The 18,595-nt window shown below is 44.5% G+C and overlaps 1 protein-coding gene and 1 long non-coding RNA gene across 2 annotated transcripts in view; one reads left to right on the top strand and one right to left on the bottom strand.

Annotated features, from left to right (window-relative positions):
• NXN (nucleoredoxin) overlaps positions 1 to 18,595 on the top strand; it is a 158,218-nt gene that overhangs the window by 34,133 nt on the left and 105,490 nt on the right. The gene's annotated exons all lie outside the window — the stretch shown is intronic.
• LOC113592719 (uncharacterized) lies at positions 79 to 13,945 on the bottom strand. Its single transcript, XR_003412668.2, has 3 exons — positions 13,467 to 13,945; positions 9,949 to 10,140; positions 79 to 1,572 (listed from the first exon to the last, which is right to left on the bottom strand). It is a non-coding gene; the product is annotated as an uncharacterized LOC113592719 (long non-coding RNA).

The following is an 18,595-nucleotide window of genomic DNA, read 5'->3' as shown; positions in this document are numbered from 1 at the left end:
TCTCTCTCTCTCTCTTTCTTTCTTTCTTTCTTAACACTTTGGCCTAAAAGCATGCATGCATTTTCCGTATTTTTCCTGTTTTCGGTGGTCTGTTCTTTGTATCTTAAATGCAACATCTTGCTTTTGGTGTTGTGGAATATTTCTGTTGTGGAATGTTTGGTGTTGTGGAATATTCTGGTTTGTATGGCTCATTTGCCCTTGAATAAAGTTTTGTCAGGTCCCGTGTTTGTGCACAGGTGGGGCTTGTAATTTCCACTTGGTGGCCCTCTGTCCCCTCTGCCTTGATGCCAATAGAGTCTCCTTTCAGATCTTGGGATTGTCAATGCGAAGTTAATTGCTACTTCAGCTCCTTAATATCCCCACAGGAGCCGGGAAGATGCTGGACACATGGGCAGTTCTAGCAGGGACCGTCTCTGTTCTCTTTCTTCTGTGTTGGTTGGTGCTGCTGAGTTGGGGTCAACTTTATGCTCGGACTTTTTTCTCGTTTCCTTCCTGCTGGCTGTCAGCCGTGACTGGCGGCCCGCCTGTTTGTCACATCTCTGCTGTAGATACCACACCTCTGCCCTGGGACCTCCCATCCCGGGCATCTCAGGTAGCGCTGTCTCGAGCAGCACACAGTCCGAGTGGCATGCTTCGTCTGCCTGTCAGGCCACTCTTGTCTTCCAGCACTTGAGCCTCCAAATAAGAGGTCGTCAGTGGGGTCCTACCAGGGTCTCTTTAACTTAATCTCTATAAACTGCGGCTGCTCAGGAAGGCAGTTGCAATTGTAGCCTTGTAGCCTTTTCAGATCCGGTCCCGGCTACCCTATTTATATCTGGCGGCTTTTCCTTTTCCTTTTCCTTCATGTCCTTATATCAAGCATAAATCTTCTGGGTTATCATTTAGCGAAGAGAGGCCAAACCTGTAAGCCGACGTGGATCCCTCTGTTTTTTTCCACTGGGCGCAGCATTTTCCTCCCTCTGCTGCTTGCTGCTCTGGGCGAGATGACTTCAAAGCCTTTTCCCCAGAGGTAGCTGTCCTTAAACTAAAACTAAAACGAGAGACATTTCTGAGCTCTTTAAAAAATAATAATAATAATAATAAACGCCCTGTGAATTCCCTGCTTTTCATGTGGTTCCTAGCCTCCCTCTGACAGCATGACCTGTTCTGGGCTGCCAGCTCTAATTCCTTTGATGTCTGTCTCCAGGATACCTCCCCGGAATCTGCAGAGGAGAGTGAAATTGTCTGGTGTGAGTGTGTTGGGGTGGGGGGGGGATGTAGGTAGGGAGAGACCCCAGTAACTTTGTGTACGTGTTCGGAAGGAAATGAGGTTTCACTGGCAATAATCCCGGACGAACATATGTTCTTCTTGATTATGGTGAATATTTCAGTTTTTCTTTCCTTTTCACCCCGCTCCGCCCCCAAGTTCCCCGCTTAAACTGCGACTTCAGGATTCATTGTGTGAATGATCATCGCCTGGTGGTTTACTTGTTTCCCAAATTCTTCAAGGCAGGCTCTCTCCTCTGGCCATTTCCTTCTCTGAAATGCCTGGATTCTTCTTTTAACCATGCCATTGCCCCCCTCCTTTTTTTCCTTTAAAAAAAAAGCATAACAAAAATTTTGTTCTTATGACCGTGTCAAATGTATATAGCAATCGGCAAAACAATACCATGAACCCCCACACACCCATCATCCAGCTGCAGCAATAATCAGTTCATAGCCAGTCTTTGTTTCTTCTCTCCCCTTTGCCAGCCTACTACCCCCTCTGTGGTTTTGAAGCAAATCTCAGGCATCGTATCATTTTAGCCATAAGTATTTGAATATGATCTAGGAAAGGTTAGGATCTGAAAAACAACTTATCGTACCCGCAAAATGGATGATTACCTCATGACATCAAATATCCAATCAGTGTTCAGATATTCCAGATTTCATTTTATGTATGTATTTAAGAGTCAGCTTTTCAAATTACATCTCTATCTTGGTTGATCTCAAGCTTTCTTTCATTGAAGTGTTTACCCAGCCAAGGCCTAGAGAGCTCTAATTAAATGCCCCCTGCCTCCCGCTGCGGGCTAGCAAGGGTTATTCAGGGAAAGGCAGCCCATCCAGGATGCTTGGCCAGGCTCTCACCCAGAAGGTGTCTGGTCCCACGCTGTAGACCTTCCTATCCAGACAGCCCCCCATAGCTGGAGCCCTAGACTCCTTCTCCTCCTTGGGCTTGGAGCCCCTGGAGACTGTGGACAGTTTCCTCATAAACTTTGAGTCTCTGGGTTCACAGCAAATTTTTGTTAAATATGTTGTTCCAAACTATAGCATTTTAAAATGCTATTCCCTTTTCCTTGTTGAACAGACTTGCATAGCACTCCCTTTGTACCTAACGTCGATCTAGGTGCTTATGTGTACGTATTGGCTCTTTGTTCTCGTAAGAGCCCTGAAGATTAGCTTACACTTACCACAGAGAAAGGATTATTTTCTGTCTCTTTTATATCAGTAGGTATTGTGATGGTGAACACATGTCCTGCATTTTCTGGGGCACTCCTAGTTTTATATCATTTTAACTTTTTCAGCAAAGGTGAGTTGATGTGTGTGAATGTAAACTGTAATGCCTTCGTGAAGTATTTCATATGTATTTGCAACTTGGGAAAAATTGTCTTGTAAGGCCATATATCCTGAAAACAGGTTCAAGCTGACCAGGGACGCCTGACTGGTACTCCACATGCCTGTTAAGCCTGGGTGTCCTAATAGCCTTCTTTCCTCATTGTTTGTGTGGTCAGGGTTTGGCATCACAGAAAGGAGGCCGGCCGGCACACCTTGCTGTTCTCTCCCTGCTTCTCTCTAGCTTAGTGGTGTTCACCTGGCTCCAGTTTTCACAGCAGCATCCAGTCCTTAGATCACGTTTGGGGACGGGAAAGTGTAGAAGGAAAGCCTCAGTGGCTGAGCCACGTAGCACGTCCATTCACAGAAGGGCTTTAGCTGGGGTGCGTGCTGAGCCCGGGCTTGCACAAGCAGTGTGTAAGGGCTGCACCAGCCAGGCAGCCACTCACCACAACACGCACAGCGGTGGTGCTCAAAGGGCAGCTCTTCTACTCTAAGGGGAGGAAAAGGTAAAACTGAAGCCTTTGTCATCTAATGAGACAGATAGCTGTAGTCAGGTGTTCTCGTGAATAGTGTTTACACTGGGTTGAGGCCTGATGGCGTGGCTTTACTCCATAGGTTGAATGAATGGCACACTACTGATATGGAGCGACCCCACCATCCTTTGGGGGACAAAGGATGTAAGCAGGAGGGGGACAGAGATGGTGTAGCCTCACAGCATCCAGGCTGCGGGTCTTATGTGGGCTATGTTGGAAGGATGGTAAGCAGACTCTCATGCGGGCAGCCTGGTATGAAAGGTGGCTTTGTTCTCTGAAGGACTCCAACAGTCAGTACCCACATTAATAGCATTTTTTCCTAGAGCTGTATCAGAGTAAGCTCCTTCTGTTACTCACGGTCCTGTTCTGTATGAGTCTGGGTCTTATACACAGTAGGCGCTCAATATATAGGCATTGAGTGAACAAGCACATAGCTCATTGACCAGAATGCTTGTTGACTGTAGCCCTCAACGAGTTCCAAAGCTGGTGTCTTCTCATTTTTACAAGGCCTTACCAGCTCTTCTCTGTTATCAACCTCTCATTTTCTAGATGCCTCCAGATTCTGCCCTGGCCAGAAGATTTGAGGGCCTTCTGAGCTTTCCTCTGGCTGCACCCTGACCTGATTTCATAGCTCTCGGTTTCGGAGAGTTACCCTTTCCCAAACTTCATTGCCTGGTTGGCCAGCCGCAAAATAGCCCCTGGTTTGTCCTTGCCCTGTCCGCACAGCCATCCAGTGTAACCCCCCCACCCCCCCCACCCCCCCCCCGCATCCCAGTGTTATTAAGCCCAGGGGATTTTTGGCTGTCGTGTAGAGCACATGACGTAAGAGAGGTGGTGACTCCTTGCCAGAGAACCCCCAGAAACCTAGGAATTGGGGTGGAGTCCCGCAGCTGTTTTGAAGAGCACAGCAAAATGATGCAATGGTGAGTGGCAGCGAATAAATGCTCTGTCCAACTAGAAAGTCTGCTTGGAAATAGGTTAGGAGAATGTTCTTAGTTAGGTTGGAATATGGCCAGGCTTGGGATCTTATCAACCATCAGTCATCAATTTAAGAACGTTTTCAGAAGCGACCCCTTGGTTTTCTTTTCTGTACTTCCTAAATTTCCCATAGTCAGCATTTATCACTTTTATCATAAAGTTGAAAAGAAAATGCCTACTTAAAACTAAATCAAAGTTTGAGAACATCACGTCATTTGTTAAGTTGCATAGCGAGCCATGCACCCGTGTCTTTCCTCATCTGCTTATTTTTCAATTAATAAAGGGCAAGAGATGTTTGTGCTCAAAGCTTGAGGACCTGAGCTGCTTGCATTAGAATCCAGGAATTTGGTCCAAATTGATAGTGTTCTGGTATTCACGAAGGCTTTGATTTATATATTTTATCAAAAGCAGCTTAACGGAAGGCATATTTCTCAAACTGACCACGTATTGTTCAGGATAAACAGCTTTCTAATAAGTGCTTTGTGAATAATGGGGATATGGATTTACTGTGGGGGTCTTGAATATTTTTTAAACGCATTGTTTTAAGTTAGTGGGAGGCCAAGATGAAAGGACATTTCAAGATAAGCCCTGTGAATAATTTTGTGTTGCAGCGAGGAGTTGAGATGGATGGGATTTGCTTTGGCATTCATGCATAGTCCTGATGCGAGAAAAGTGTCCCGAAGCAGAATGCTGCCTGGGACTCACTGCAGGACAGGGCCCTCGTTTTGGCTGGGATTTGGGAATTGAGCATGTGGTGAGTCTAATATTAGAAAATCAGTTCTTACCCTCCCCTCTTCCTTATCCTTAAAGCTCTCCGTCCCTCTCACGATGTTTGTACCAAGCCTCACCTCCCCCTCCTTCCCCCTGTGCTCTCTCTGTGAGCAGTCTTTTAATTTATTTCTTGGCTGCTTATCTTCTTATTAATCAGATTTTCTCCCTTGGCCAAGCTCTTCTCCCAAAGGCCTCGCCTCGGTCTTAACAACGCACGCTTGCCAGTTCAAATGGTTCCGTGTTTTAGATGCAGATGTTGGCTTCTGGCAATGGTGACTGCATCCTGAAGTAGAACTTTTTCTCCGAAAGACCGAAGGACCTTCTATGTGATTGGTTCCACTGTGTCTTGGTCCCAGTGGCTCCAGGAATGAGACGCTAAATTATCTTCCATTTTGGAACTTTTGAGGATTTGGAAACGGGTGAATTTTTAGTCCTTTTGGCAGATGCAGGCTGCAGATATTAAAGTTGGTGGGAATGGACTATTCCAAGTGGTCATGAAGATTGAAAAGGAGCAGGTTACAGAGGGGGGCTTGAATGCCCATCTCCGATTTCCTTTGTGATTTGGACAATTCAGATCAGTTGAAAGAAAATTTTTACTGAGTACTGACAAATAGCCTTTCTGAGTCTGTTTACTCATCTTTAAAAGAGTTATTTCAGGGCACCTGGGTGGCTCCGTTGGTTAAGCATCCGACTCTCGATTTTGGCTCAGCTCATGATCTCACAGTTCGTGAGTTCAAGCCCCACATCAGGCTCTGGGCTGACAGAGAGCCTGCTTTGGATTCTGTGTCTCCCTCTCTCTCTGCCTCTCCCTCCCCCTCTAAAAAATAAACATTAAAAAAATTTAGAAGAGTTATTTGGGCTGGATAATTCCTAAGTTCTCTCCACCTCCAAAGTTTTATGTGAACATCAGGTGGTTGCATGGATTCAGATGCAGTTGAGGGACGTTTAGACTTTGTAAGAAAATTCTGTGAATGGGTTGGCTTGAAATAACCCATGAAAATAATCTTGGAGCTAGTATAGTTAATTTTTTTGAATGTTTATTTATTTTTGAAAGAGAGAGAGGGGATGGCAGAGGAGCCGAAACAGGCTCTGCGCCGAGAGCAGACAGCCGGATGTGGGGCTTGAACTCACAAACCGGGAGATCATGACCTGAGCTGACGTCATACACTTTACCGACCGAGCCACACCCAGGTGCCCAGAACTAGTATAGTTAACACATGGGATAATAGTACTACTGATAATGGTTATCTTTAATGAACACTTACTATTTGTAAGACATTGCTTTTTTTTTTTTTTAAGTTTATTTATTTTGAGAGAGAGAGCGTGCTGCGTGCGTGCGTGAGCAGAGGTGGGGCAAAGAGAGAGAATCCTAAGCAGGTTCTGTGCTGTCAGCACAGAGCCCAACAAGGGGCTCGATCTCACGAACAGTGAGATCATGACTTGAGCTGAAATGAAATCAAGAGTCCGACATTCAACTGACTGAGCCACCCAGGCATCTCAGACATTGTTTATTTTTTACGTGTGTCAATTTAGTCTCCATAACAACCCTATGAGGTAAGTGTTGTCATTAGCCCCATTTTATAGATGGAGAAACTGAGGCATAGGGAGATTAGGTAACGTTCATAAAATCATAGATTGGTAAGTGAAAAATCTGGATTCAGATCCAGGCAGGATGACTCCAAGCCCAAGCCCTTCACCATTATACCCCACTGCCTCTGTAATTAACTAATTACAAATGTGTCATATTAGATCCCCTCCATGATTTCCCAGCCCTCAGGTAACCTAGAAGAGTTTCAGGGCATTTAACGGTGCTGGATGCAGTGGCAAGACAGGGTTTGTTAGGATTGATGAGGTGGGAGTGGTGGGGGAGAAGCAATCGGAGGAAGTGAGGGAGGCTGGTCTGAATTCCTTATCTTGCAGATGGCAGGCTGGGAGAGACAATAGGCCACTCAGTGTCCTTGTTCCCAGAAGAGAACGAAGAAAGGACATAGACCCACAGATCTTCCCTTGTACCTCCCCAAGTTTCAGTTTCAGTTCGGTGGCACTAATCTTTTCTTTTTTTTTTTTTTAATTTACATCCAAGTTAGTTAGCATATAGTGCAATAATGATTTCAGGAGTAGAATTCAGTGATTCATCCCCTACATGTAACACCCAGTGCTCACCCCAACAAGTGTCCTCCTTAATGCCCCTTGCCCGTTTAGCCCATCCTCCTCCACCCATAATCTTTTTTTTTTTTTTTTTATGTTTATTTTTGAGAGAGAGTGCATTTGGAGGGGGGTGGGGTAGAGAGAGAGAGGAGACAGAGGATCTGAAGTGGGCTCTGTGGTGACAGCAGCAAGCCTGATTAGGGTCTCAAACTCACAAACTGTGAGATCATGACCTGAGCTGAAGTTGGACGCACAACCCACTGAGTCACCCAGGTGCCCCCGGGACTAATCTGTCTTAAACACCATTCTCATTCAACCACTCATTAGGGCTGTCTTCTCACCTGTTCCACCTGCTCTGTCCCCGGAGCCTTGTTCACTGCTCTCTGGCCTCAAGGCCTCTCTCTGGCAGGCTGGCCTGTCTGCTCCCTGGGGGTGAGCCATAGGCTCTGTCCCATTTTCCTCTCTGCGATGGTTGTCCCTCTGCCTGGAATGTCTGCCCTTCTGCTCTCTGCCTGCCCAGATCCAACTATGGCCTCCAGAAAGCCTTCTCCAACTTTCTGGGAACCTCCAACTCTCTGAGTTCCTTTTGGGAACCTCTGGTGTTATTTTCTTTTCCATCAGCAACTTGGCACTTATTTACCTTGATTTGTATTTTTCATTTTGCTTTCCAAATTGTATATAAGCACTTTGAAGGAAGGGAACAGAACTGAACATTTAGATCACTCTGTTTATGTTCAGATGGGACTTAGACCCATTCTGGATTGGCTTTTGGAACTTTTCAAGTTTATTTCCCTTATATTTTAAGGTGTTTTTTTAAAGTTTATTTATTTATTTTGAGAGAGAGAGAGTGAGCAAGTAGGGGAGGATCAGAGAGAGAGGAAGCGAGAGAGAGAGGGAGAGAGAGAATCCCAAGCACTGTCAGTACAGAGCTCAATGTGGGGCTCGAACTCACGAACCATGAGATCTTGGCCTGAGCCGATGTCAGCCGCTTAACCAACTGAGCCACCCAGGCACCTCTTTAATTTCCCTTAAAGAGGGATGGTTAAGCCTGCATGCAGATCAGCCCACCAACCTCTGGACATAAATTCTAGCAAGACTGTTTAGGAGAAATGAAAATGAGTTCTGTTTCATGTTGTTGGCAATAAGTGGTAATGTATGAAATTCATTACCCTAACTAAAAAGGAAAATGTGCAGAAAATTAAGTCATTAATGACGGTCACCTGTTCCTACCGAGAGACCCTAGGGCAACTGTGCCATCCTTTGGGACTTGTGTTTGGGGCTTTGTGATGATAAAATACTCCGGTGTCCTGAACTGGTATGATAAATTTCATCTTGCCCGTCAATACAGATTGATCGGTAGTAGCTTTGTGAGGCGAATGTTAAGGATTCTGAGGCTTTGTCTGATTGCTGTGTCTGTCAGGGGCTCTGTAAAGGGAAATGGAGGCAGGCATGAAATGTTCTCTACCTTTCTGGAACTCTGACTCCCTCCTAACAGAAGCAGAAGTGAGAAGCTGGCAAAGCATACACCCTGGAGCCCATCATCACAGTGTATATAGGATGCAAGATATTGCTTCCCCACTCCCACTTTGGTCTATTTTAAGTCAGAAATAGCCAAAGGATATCTGAGAGCTCTGTTGAGAATGCCAGGAGCCAGAACAGAAGTGAAGTGCCTCTTGCATCCTTATAATAGCAGATGACTTATGCAAAGCCAGCCACATGGCACTCCCAGTGCACTCAGCTGCTCAGCCAAGGGGCCACCCAGTCCACTGCCTGCCCATTGATAACTGTGGCAGATGGGTATCTCTCAGAAACTTCTTCCCAAGACAAGTCCTTGCTGCTGGCTTCCACCAGAAGTCAGGGCAAGGTCACCTCTCTCTGGCCCTAACTCGGGAAACTAGCTCTAGAGATTGCTTGAAAATGTTTGTTTTCTTAGCAGGGCTATGGCTTTCACCTGGCCTAAGTGGATCGTAAACAGTTTAGCTGAGGAGATGATGATAGCACCAAACACTGCCATTGGATTTTGTTTTGCCCAAAACCTGTGGTTTTCAAACCTGCATCTGCATCAGAATCACCTGGAGGGCTTTCTGAAATTCAGACTGCTGGGCCCTACCCCAGAGTTTCTGACTAGGTAGGTCTGGGGTGGAACCCCCAAATTCCCATTTCTAATTAGTTCTCAGGTGATACCACTGATGCTGTGGCTGCTGGTCCAGGGATCCCACTTGAAGAACCACTACTCAAGACAAAACCATGCAACATTGGTTGGTAGCCAGGTAGGGAGACAGACTTTTCAAATGATCTTTCTTTCATCTTAGTTTTTTTCCTTAGGTTTCCAAATGGATTAAAATTATTTTAAAAGTTAAATAATGTATGATAATACAGATGCTCCGTTGTCCTCAAACGTGGGGCCTCCTTGGCTTTGAGTTCACACTCTCTTAGTTTATCCTCCGAGCTCTGTACGGAGGAAAATAAACCATCCGAGGGAACTTCCCCATCTCCCCAACGTGAAACCCACCTGTGCCTTTAACTCTTCCTTTGGTCATGACTGTTGATTCCTCTTGGCGTGTTCATTCCTGGTAGCATCTCAGTTAACTGTTTGCTCTTTCTCTTTGTATTTATGTATAATTGTTTTTCTGTTAGGTTTTCCTGTTAGCCTTGTAAGATGACCCGGTGCCCAGCCACCATTGTCATTGATCATGTCTACAATGTCACAGATTCCTTGTAGCTCCACATGCCTATTTCTTTCTTTCCTGGGGATGAGCATCCCCTGGCAACCCGCCTGCACCCACATAAACATATGCACACTTGTTCTATTTCCTTCTTTGTGAGCAATGATGTCTGCCAGTCTCCATCCAGGTCTACATACCCCCTGAAGCCAGGGTGGACCCTTCACATCTGTCTGTTCAGATTAAGGGCCCAGAAAACACCTGGTGAGTAACAAACTCACCTGGATCTGGATGTTGGGGGCCATCTCCCCTGTGCTGTGCCAGAGCAGATCACCCCGTGTTTCCCAGTCCTCACCAGAGAGTCCACGTGTGTCCTGGTAATTGGACCTTCCAACCTCTGATACTCCCCGACTGCCCACGTTCAGGTAGTTGATTCCTTATTATGTAATTCACTCAACTCATCTGTGGAATAACTGGGAGACAACATGCTGCATTCAAGGCTCAGTTCATGAATGACACATAGATAAAGGCTTTCAGAGAGAACTGGATCTAAATCACTCAGTGCGGTCGTGAGGACGCAGGGTTGAGAGTGGGTGAACTCCTGTCAGACGGGTGTGACATGTCATTGCGGGACCAGAGCAGGTGTTCCTTGTGCAAATGTGTGGGTCAGAGAAGAAAGCCTCACACAGGTCTGTTCTGGCTCCCAGGGGGGTCACACTGATTGCAGTCATAATGGCACTGCTGTCCTATTACATACTTTACATGTATAGTTACCACTGCAGTCTCCCAATATGTGAAAAAAAAATATATATATATATGCATGCTTATGGCTAAACATAAATAGTACACATAGGCTTATAATAAAAAGTGATCTTCCTCTATTTCTTTCTATTCCCAAAAGCTACCACTTTTTTTTAAAATTTTTTTTTTTTTAACGTTTATTTATTTTTGAGACAGACAGAGACAGAGCATGAACGGGGAGGGTCAGAGAGTGAGGGAGACACAGAATCCGAAACAGGCCCCGGGCTCTGAACTGTCAGCACAGAGCCCGACGCGGGGCTCGAACTCACAGACTGTGAGATCATGACCCGAGCTGAAGTCGGACGCTCAACTGACTGAGCCACCCAGGCGCCCCAAAAGCTACCACTTTTAACTGTAATGGCTTTTTAAAAAAAAACTCTGGTGATTATGTGTGTATCTCTAAATAATATATGTTCCTGCTATTTCTCTGTCAATCCAACAAATCCCACATTATCTGTTACTTTTCTGTTAGGATGGATGACCATTTAACTCACTTAAACTAAACCTTACCTTCCTGGTTCTCTTGATTCCATTTTTAGCTTTAAATAACGCAGTTATGCCTTTAATCCTCGTGCTTCAATAAAGACTTCATGATTTGAGAATGTTGGTATCTTTCTACTTTGCCCTTCAGTTCTTTTCCCCTCTCTGTCCTATTTTCTGTTCTTGAATTTTTGCTCTGTCAAAGTTGTTGACACTTACATTCTGTTATATACTTGTGATTCCTACATTGTGTGTAATTGAACATCTGTAAATATTGTTCAGGGCAAATTCAAGCAGTGTATTACGATTATATTTCTTGTACAGCTTTTTTAAATTTTTACTGAAGTTTCTTTTTTTTAATCTTTAAAAATTTTTTTTAACGTTTATTTATTTCTGAGAGACAGAGCACCAGTGGGGGAGGGGCAGAGAGAGAGGGAGACACAGAATCCGAAGCAGGTTCCAGGCTCCGAGCTGTCAGCACAGAGCCCGATGCGGGGCTCGAACTCACAAGTGGTGCAATCATGACCTGAGTGGAAGTCAGACACTTAACCGACTGAGCCACCCAGGTGCCCCGTATTTTTCCTGAAGTTCCTAATGGGCTTTCCACCCCCCTTGTTCTATTTGACTTATGTCCTCAATTTTTCCCCCAAAACTCGATTCAGTCAGGCATTCTATTGAGTACCCCCTTTACCTTGGAGAATCCCCCTTTTCTGGGGTTTTCTAGTCTTCCTCCATTCTGGACAGGTTGTTTTCTGAGCTGCTACACAGCTCTCTCATTCTGGAACTTTCCTGAGTTGGATTTCCAATGGGATTTTATTCTAATTCTAGTTAGAATTAGAATTAGACTAGAAGTAGTCTGTCTAATTCAAATTCTATTATTCTAATAGGGTCCAAAGTCTTTTTGTTTGCTTTTTTTTGTTTTGTTTTTTGGGGGTCTTTTTGTAAGCCAGATACCAATTACTAGTATTACCAAGGAGATCTTAAAGAGCAAAATACATTTTCGAGAGCAGAGATTTAAAATTTAATGTATGAGTTCAACACAGGTTAAGTGTAAATGAAAGTCAGCTGTCTTTGGATTAAGCACTACTATAAACTTTTTTTTAGAAGATTAAACACGGAAATAAAGCAAGGATTCCAAATGCTGTCCTTTTTCCAGAACAGCCCAGGGGCTTTGCAATCTGGACTTAAGTCTCCTCTGGTTGGGTCAGAATCAAGGCTGTCTCCAGGGGTTGAGGGGTGTGTGGTATGGTGGGAAGTGGTAGATTAAGATTTAACCTAAACCCTAAGTTGAAATCTTGCCTTTGGCCCCTGTTAGCTAGCTAAACTCCCTTATAATACAAACAATAAAGCCAGACTTCCTAGAATATTGGGAAGATTTAATAAACCAAAGGAGAAGAAGACACATTGAAAAATTGGCATATTCTGTATATACAGGTTCTCATTATAAAGTTGTGATCGGATGTTGGATCTTGCTGCAGGAGCAAAATCGACAAAGGCTGAAAGTGAGAGGAGATCAGAATTTAATGCATAATCAAAAACTGTGTATACGATCACATTTAATAATCCAAACCAGCATTTTACTGCAGGAGTCACTAACTCAAATGCTGGTGGGGGCCACGTGCCCCAAATGGAAGCCCATGCAGGGGTCAAGGCCACACTCACCTCCAGCTGATGTTGCCTTTGCAGGAATGAGGTGTTCTGTTTCTCCAAGCTTAAAATATGGATTTTAAAGTGAAACCAGCTAATTGTTACATGCTATTAGTTTAAATTTTTTCTTAACGTAGAACAAGCCAGGGGGCCTGGGTGGCTCACTTGGTTAAATCTGGCTCTTAATTTCAGCTCAGGTCTCACAGTTCGTGAGATCGAGCCCTGCTTTGGGCTCTGAGCTGATAGTGCAGAGCCTGCCTGGGATTCTCTCTCTCTACCCCTCCCCTACCTGCACAGGCCCACGTGCTCGGGCTCTCAAAATAAATAAAGTTAAAAACAAAACACTGAGCAAGCCAAATAAAGCAGGTATGCAGTTCACCAATTTAAGGCCTCTGCTTTACTGTATGGGGATTAAATGTAAATTGGAAGCAGTTCTTAAAAATGATTCTGAGTATCACATTTACACAGCTGACAATACTATTTATTGTCTTCTGGTTTTGTGATATCTGTATGCGATCATGATATTCCCTGATACTTTTTTTTCAAGGGAATTACGAATAATGTTGAGCTGGGGCACCTGGGTGGCTCAGTTGGGTTGGCTCAGGCCATGATCTCTTGGTTCATGAGTTCGAGCCCCATGTCGGGCTCACTGCTGTCAGCCTGTCAGCGCAGATTCCGCTTTGGATCCTCTGTCCCCTTCTCTCTGTCCCTCCTCCACTCGCATCCCCCCCCTCAGAAAAAAAAACCCCGAATAACGTTGAGCTGAACACAGCCAGAATGGAGTCCCTTAGGACACAGTGAGAAACTTCCCTCTAGGTTAATGTTTATCCAATAATCTGCACTTTGAGGGCATGCTGGTTTGGCCACTTACCAGCTTGCCTTATCTGACCTTTGGGTCCCCGTCGTGTCCGCCAGGATGCCATGGAAAAAAAGCTCATCGAATGCTTTTCTCATGAAGTCAGACATGCCAGGTGTACCACCTTTCCCCAAACTGCCATTATTTTGAAGTAAAATACGAAGTTAGATGTCACTTTTTAAAGAAGTGGTGCTGAGCCTTTATAATCCCACTTCCTGAACGTCTGTGCTCATCAACAGGTTGACAGCACATTTCCACAGCACTTTATTTGCAACACCTTCATCTCCACCCTCCTGACTTCCTTATGCCAGTCCTGTGACATAATTCCTCCAGTTTTGGCTGAGTTCTGCTTCAAGCTTACAACTGTGGTTTTCCTTTATCTATGATATTTATCCTTGCCTCTCTTTTTATTTTTTTTTAAGTTTTTTTTTTTTTAATGTTTTCATTTATTTTTGAGAGGAGGGAGGGGCAGAGAGAGAGTGGGACACAGGATCTGAAGCAGGCTCTGCACTGATGACACAGAGCCTGATGCAGGGCTCGAATCACAAACCGTGAGCCGAAGTCGGACGCTTAACCGACTGAGCCACCGGGCACCCCATCTTGCCTCTCTTTTTTAATTACCAGCAGCCCAGCTTCTCAGAGGAGATGGCTTTGTTGGTACAAGCTTCTCTGGCTGCTAAGATTCTAGGTCATTGAAGGAACATTACATGCAGACTTGAGTGACTGAAGGACAGCTGGTGAGGGTTGGCCAGGCCGATCTCCAGGCGCTATTTTGAAATTTGCTTCACCTGTTTTCCATGTAGCCCGTGCCCTTTTTCTCTCTGTTCTCTGCCCCCAAGAGCCCAGTGTCTTCTGATGGAAGTACCCGTCCTTCAGCCAGATCAGCCCCCCCCACCCCCCGCCATCTTTGCTTGTTTTTATCTCCTATTCCAGTACTCTTCCTAGCCCTCCATCAGATCACTCATTCCCCTTCCAGGTGAACAGTTTTCTGGCTGCCTCCGGTGGGAAGATGGGCAATCACATTTAAGAACAGAACTTCTCATTACCTAGAACCATGTTCCCAAGAACATGGGGGTGCTGCTATTAAAAGAACAAAGGAGGTGGGGGGAAGCCACATAAACAGTAAATACTTAGAATTTCCAGATTAAGAAAATCTTTTTTTTTTATGTTTATTTTTGAGAGAGAGAGAGAGAGAGACAGTGTGTGAGTTGGGGAGGGGCAGAGAGAGAGGGAGACACAGAATCCAAAGCAGGCTCTAGGCTCTGAGCTGTCAGCACAGAGCCTGACGTGGGGCTCAAACTCATGAACTTGGAGATCATGACGTGAGCTGAAGTCAGACGCTCAACCAACTGAGCCACCCCAGCGACTCTAGAATTTCCAGATTTAACACAGTCCCGATTTTTTGAGCACTTCAGACCATCCTAAAGGTTTCTGACAGATAGTAATTTGTAATTTTTTTTAAGCTTATTTATTTATCTTGAGAATGAGAGGGAGAGAGAGAGAGTAGGGGAGAGGAAGAGAGAGGGAGAGACAGAATCCCAAGCAGGCTCCACGCCATCAGCAAGGAGCCTGACTCGGGGCGCGAACCCAGGAACTGCGAGATCATGCCCTGAGCCAAGATCAAGAGTCGTACACTTAACTGACTGAGCCACCCAGGCACCCCAGTAATTTTGTAATTTTACTAAGACCTGGATTTGAATTGCAGCTTGGTTGTAAATCTTAACTAATTAAAACTTGCTTCGTGAGGAAAATGGCTCTTCTGAAAAGAAAATCAGCTTGCTAGCATTAATGACATTAGGGACAAAAAAGCAAAGATGTCCAAAGAAAGGATAGGTCTTAGCCAGAAAAAAAGGAGTTTTGGATAAATTAAAGACTAGAATGATGAATTTTGCTGTGCTGGGAATAAGTCCACCGGATACTTCATAGGGAAACAAGGAAGTTCATGAAAGTTTTAGTGGTTGCCTGAGCCAGGACAGCATTTTTTTCCAGTGAGATAGAGTTTTGGAGAAGGTTGAAAAGGGGGTTAACTTGCAGTGGGAGGTGAGACATTTAAAAAAAAAAGAAAAGGAAAAAGCCAGAAGCCTCTATAACCCTTTCTGTATTTATGGGTTGGGGGATTTATGGAGCTGTCTGGATGTTCCTCTCCGGAATGTCAGGGCTCCAATGTACCCCTGTCGTTGGATGTGTTCAGGCAGGTGCTGCATGGGCAGCTGTCAAGAGTATTGTGAAAGAAATTCCTGCATTTGGTTTCTGGGTGACCTGACTCGTTGATGTTTAAGTGTCTATCTCTTCCTTACCATCCTTCCTTCCTGCTGCCTTCTTTTGTGTGTACATGTGCCTCTTAGCCAGAGGCAGTGACATTGAACTGAAAGAAGCAGAGGTTTATGGTCCGCTGGTCCTCGCACCTGAAAATACTGGCTGCTCCTGGGGTCCCGGGCCAAACTTCAAAGCAAGCAGTTACTTTGCCTTCCCATATCTGTTTTAGAATCTCCTCTCCCGGGGCGCCTGGGTGTCTCAGTCGGTTGAGCGTCCGACTTCGGCTCAGGTCATGATCTCGCGGTCCGTGGGTTCGAGCCCCGCGTCGGGCTCTGTGCTGACAGCTCAGAGCCTGGAGCCTGTTTCAGATTCTGTGTCTCCCTCTTTCTCTGACCCTCCCCTGTTCATACTCTCTCTCTGTCTCAAAAATAAATAAATGTTAAAAAAAAATTAAAAAAAAATAGAATCTCCTCTCCCTGTTACACCCCCACATGCCATCCTCTGGTTGTCCACAATTGCCCCCTAGACCTGTCTGTCTCCCAGCGCTGTAAAACTCTACTGCTCGCCTGCCTTACTAGGGCAGTGTTTTCTAGCGCAGGCAGTTTGGCAGATGACAGTAATTTATACTTCAGGGGTGAACGAGGCTTGGTGTTTTGAGTGTTGGTGTTTTAAAATCAAATGAGGCTTGGTGGTTGCCAGAGGCTGGGGGAAAGGGATTGGTGTGTTAATGTTCAATAGGTACCGAGTTTCATTCATTTTGGGAATGTGAAAAAGTTCTGGAGATAGATGGGGGTGACGATTGCAGAATAATGTGAGCGTACTTAATGGCACAGAACTGTACTCTTAAAGCAGGTTGAAATTTTATGGTGTGTGTATTTTACCACGATTAAAAAAAGAATGAAGTCAAATGAAGCTTTCATGAAGAATATGGCACAATCAGTACAAGATCTTGTAGAAAATTTGGGAAAGACAGAAGTACAAGAAAACAGGAATCATAAATCTCCCCACTGCTAACATTTTACAATTCACCGTATTCGTATAGCCTTCCAGCCCTTTCTTCTGTGTATATTTATTTTTTTATACGTAAGTGGGAGTAAACTATGCATACTGTTTTATAGTTGTCACACACTGTCTCATGAGTATTCTCCTATGGCATTTACTATTCATCAAGACATCAGTTTTTTGCGTTGTTTTTTTAATTAAAAAATTTTTTTTAATGTTTGTTTTTGAGAGAGACAGAGACAGAGCATGAGTGGGGGAGGGGCAGAGAGAGAGAGGGAGACACAAAATCTGAAGCAGGCTCCAGGCTCCCAGCTGTCAGCACAGAGCCTGATGTGGAGCTCGTACTCACGAGCTGTAAGATCATGTCCTGAGCTGAAGTCGGACGATTAACTGACTGAGCCACCCAGTCGCCCCAAGACATCATTAAACAGTTACTTGATGCTCCATCATTCCTGACCCCCAGATAAGGCCCCTTTCCCAGTATCCATTGTATGTACTTTCCTTGTGACCTCTATATTTATTTCATACCATTTCTCAGAGTTTATGATATGTATGTTTTGGCAGTATTTGATCATTTGTCTCCTCACAAGAGTGTAAACTCCATGAGGATGGGTTCTGGTGTGGCTTTACCTTACCATGGTATCCCCATTGCCTTCCTGGCATGCTGTAGGTATGCAAACAAAAAGTGATTAGGCAAATACACGGTTACACATTCCCTTTTCTGATTTTTGCTCGTAAAGTATATATAAAAGCTCATTTTTTAAAAATCTCATTTGTGTATAGATAAAACTTTGTACAAATTCATAATAATTTCCTTATTAAAAATGTCTTTAATCCAATGTGTTTAGTGTTTCTTTATAATTATTAAAATAACACATGCTGTATGTGGAGTTTCTGAAAACATAAAAAAGAAGAAAGAAGAAAGTAAAGATCACTCACAATCCTTTTTCCGGGGTCTGGAATAGTTTAAATAGATGATAATATCTGTTTCTTAGAACTTTGAAAGAAGTTGCCTATGAACCTGCCTGAGCCCAGTGCCTTTTTGGGCAAGTGGTGATTTGACAATAACAATGTGTAGATATTATGTGATTATTGTTAGATTCAAGTTTTTTACTTCTTTTTTTAAGTGTATTTATTTATTTTTGGTATTTATTTATTTTTGAGAGAACGAGTGTGTAAGGGGCAGAGAGAGGGAGATAGAGGATCCAAAACGGGCTGTGTGCTGACACCAGAGAGCCCGATGCAGGGCTCAAACTCGTGAACCCCGAGATCATGACCTGAGCCGAAGTCAGGTCATGAGCTTAACCGACTGAGCCACCCAGACAACCCCCCGGGGTTTTTTTTTACTTCTTAATTAGTTTTGATCTTTTATATTTTCCTCTGAGAGTATCTGTTTCAAACTAGTAAGCTTTTCATTGGTGGAATTCTGAGGAGATACTTTGTGAGCAAAGTTTGCACCCTTAACCAGTCTGTGAAGGAGTAACTAGCTTGCAGTCGCCAGGAAAATCAGAGGCTTCATATGATGAAGAAACCTGGTTTCTGGGAGAGGGGCAGCAGAGGGCGGAGATGTATTAAGCACACTCCATACAGGAATCTGAGAATCTCTTGGAAGGAGTTGCCAGAGTGTTTCAGAATGTTCTTGTGAGGAGTAATGAGATGGTGCGTGTAAAAGGTTTAGCGCTCACTAAATGACTATTTTCATTATTCTTCTCTGCTAAACACCCTAATAGCACCCCCCGGATGGAGAAGACAAGGGCCCGGCCCTTGAGGGGCCCATTGTGTGTAGGGCCCATGTGTGCATAAACAAATATTAAAAACTCATGGGTGGAGAGAGGATTAGCTCTCTGCCTGAGGAGAAAGCCTCACGCCCATGAAACAGTTGCAAG

This window comes from Acinonyx jubatus, chromosome E1 (genome assembly GCF_027475565.1).
Source record: "Acinonyx jubatus isolate Ajub_Pintada_27869175 chromosome E1, VMU_Ajub_asm_v1.0, whole genome shotgun sequence".
Taxonomy (NCBI): Eukaryota; Metazoa; Chordata; class Mammalia; order Carnivora; family Felidae; genus Acinonyx; species Acinonyx jubatus.
Note: the sequence above shows the minus strand (reverse complement) of the source record. Positions and strands in the feature narration are given on the sequence as shown.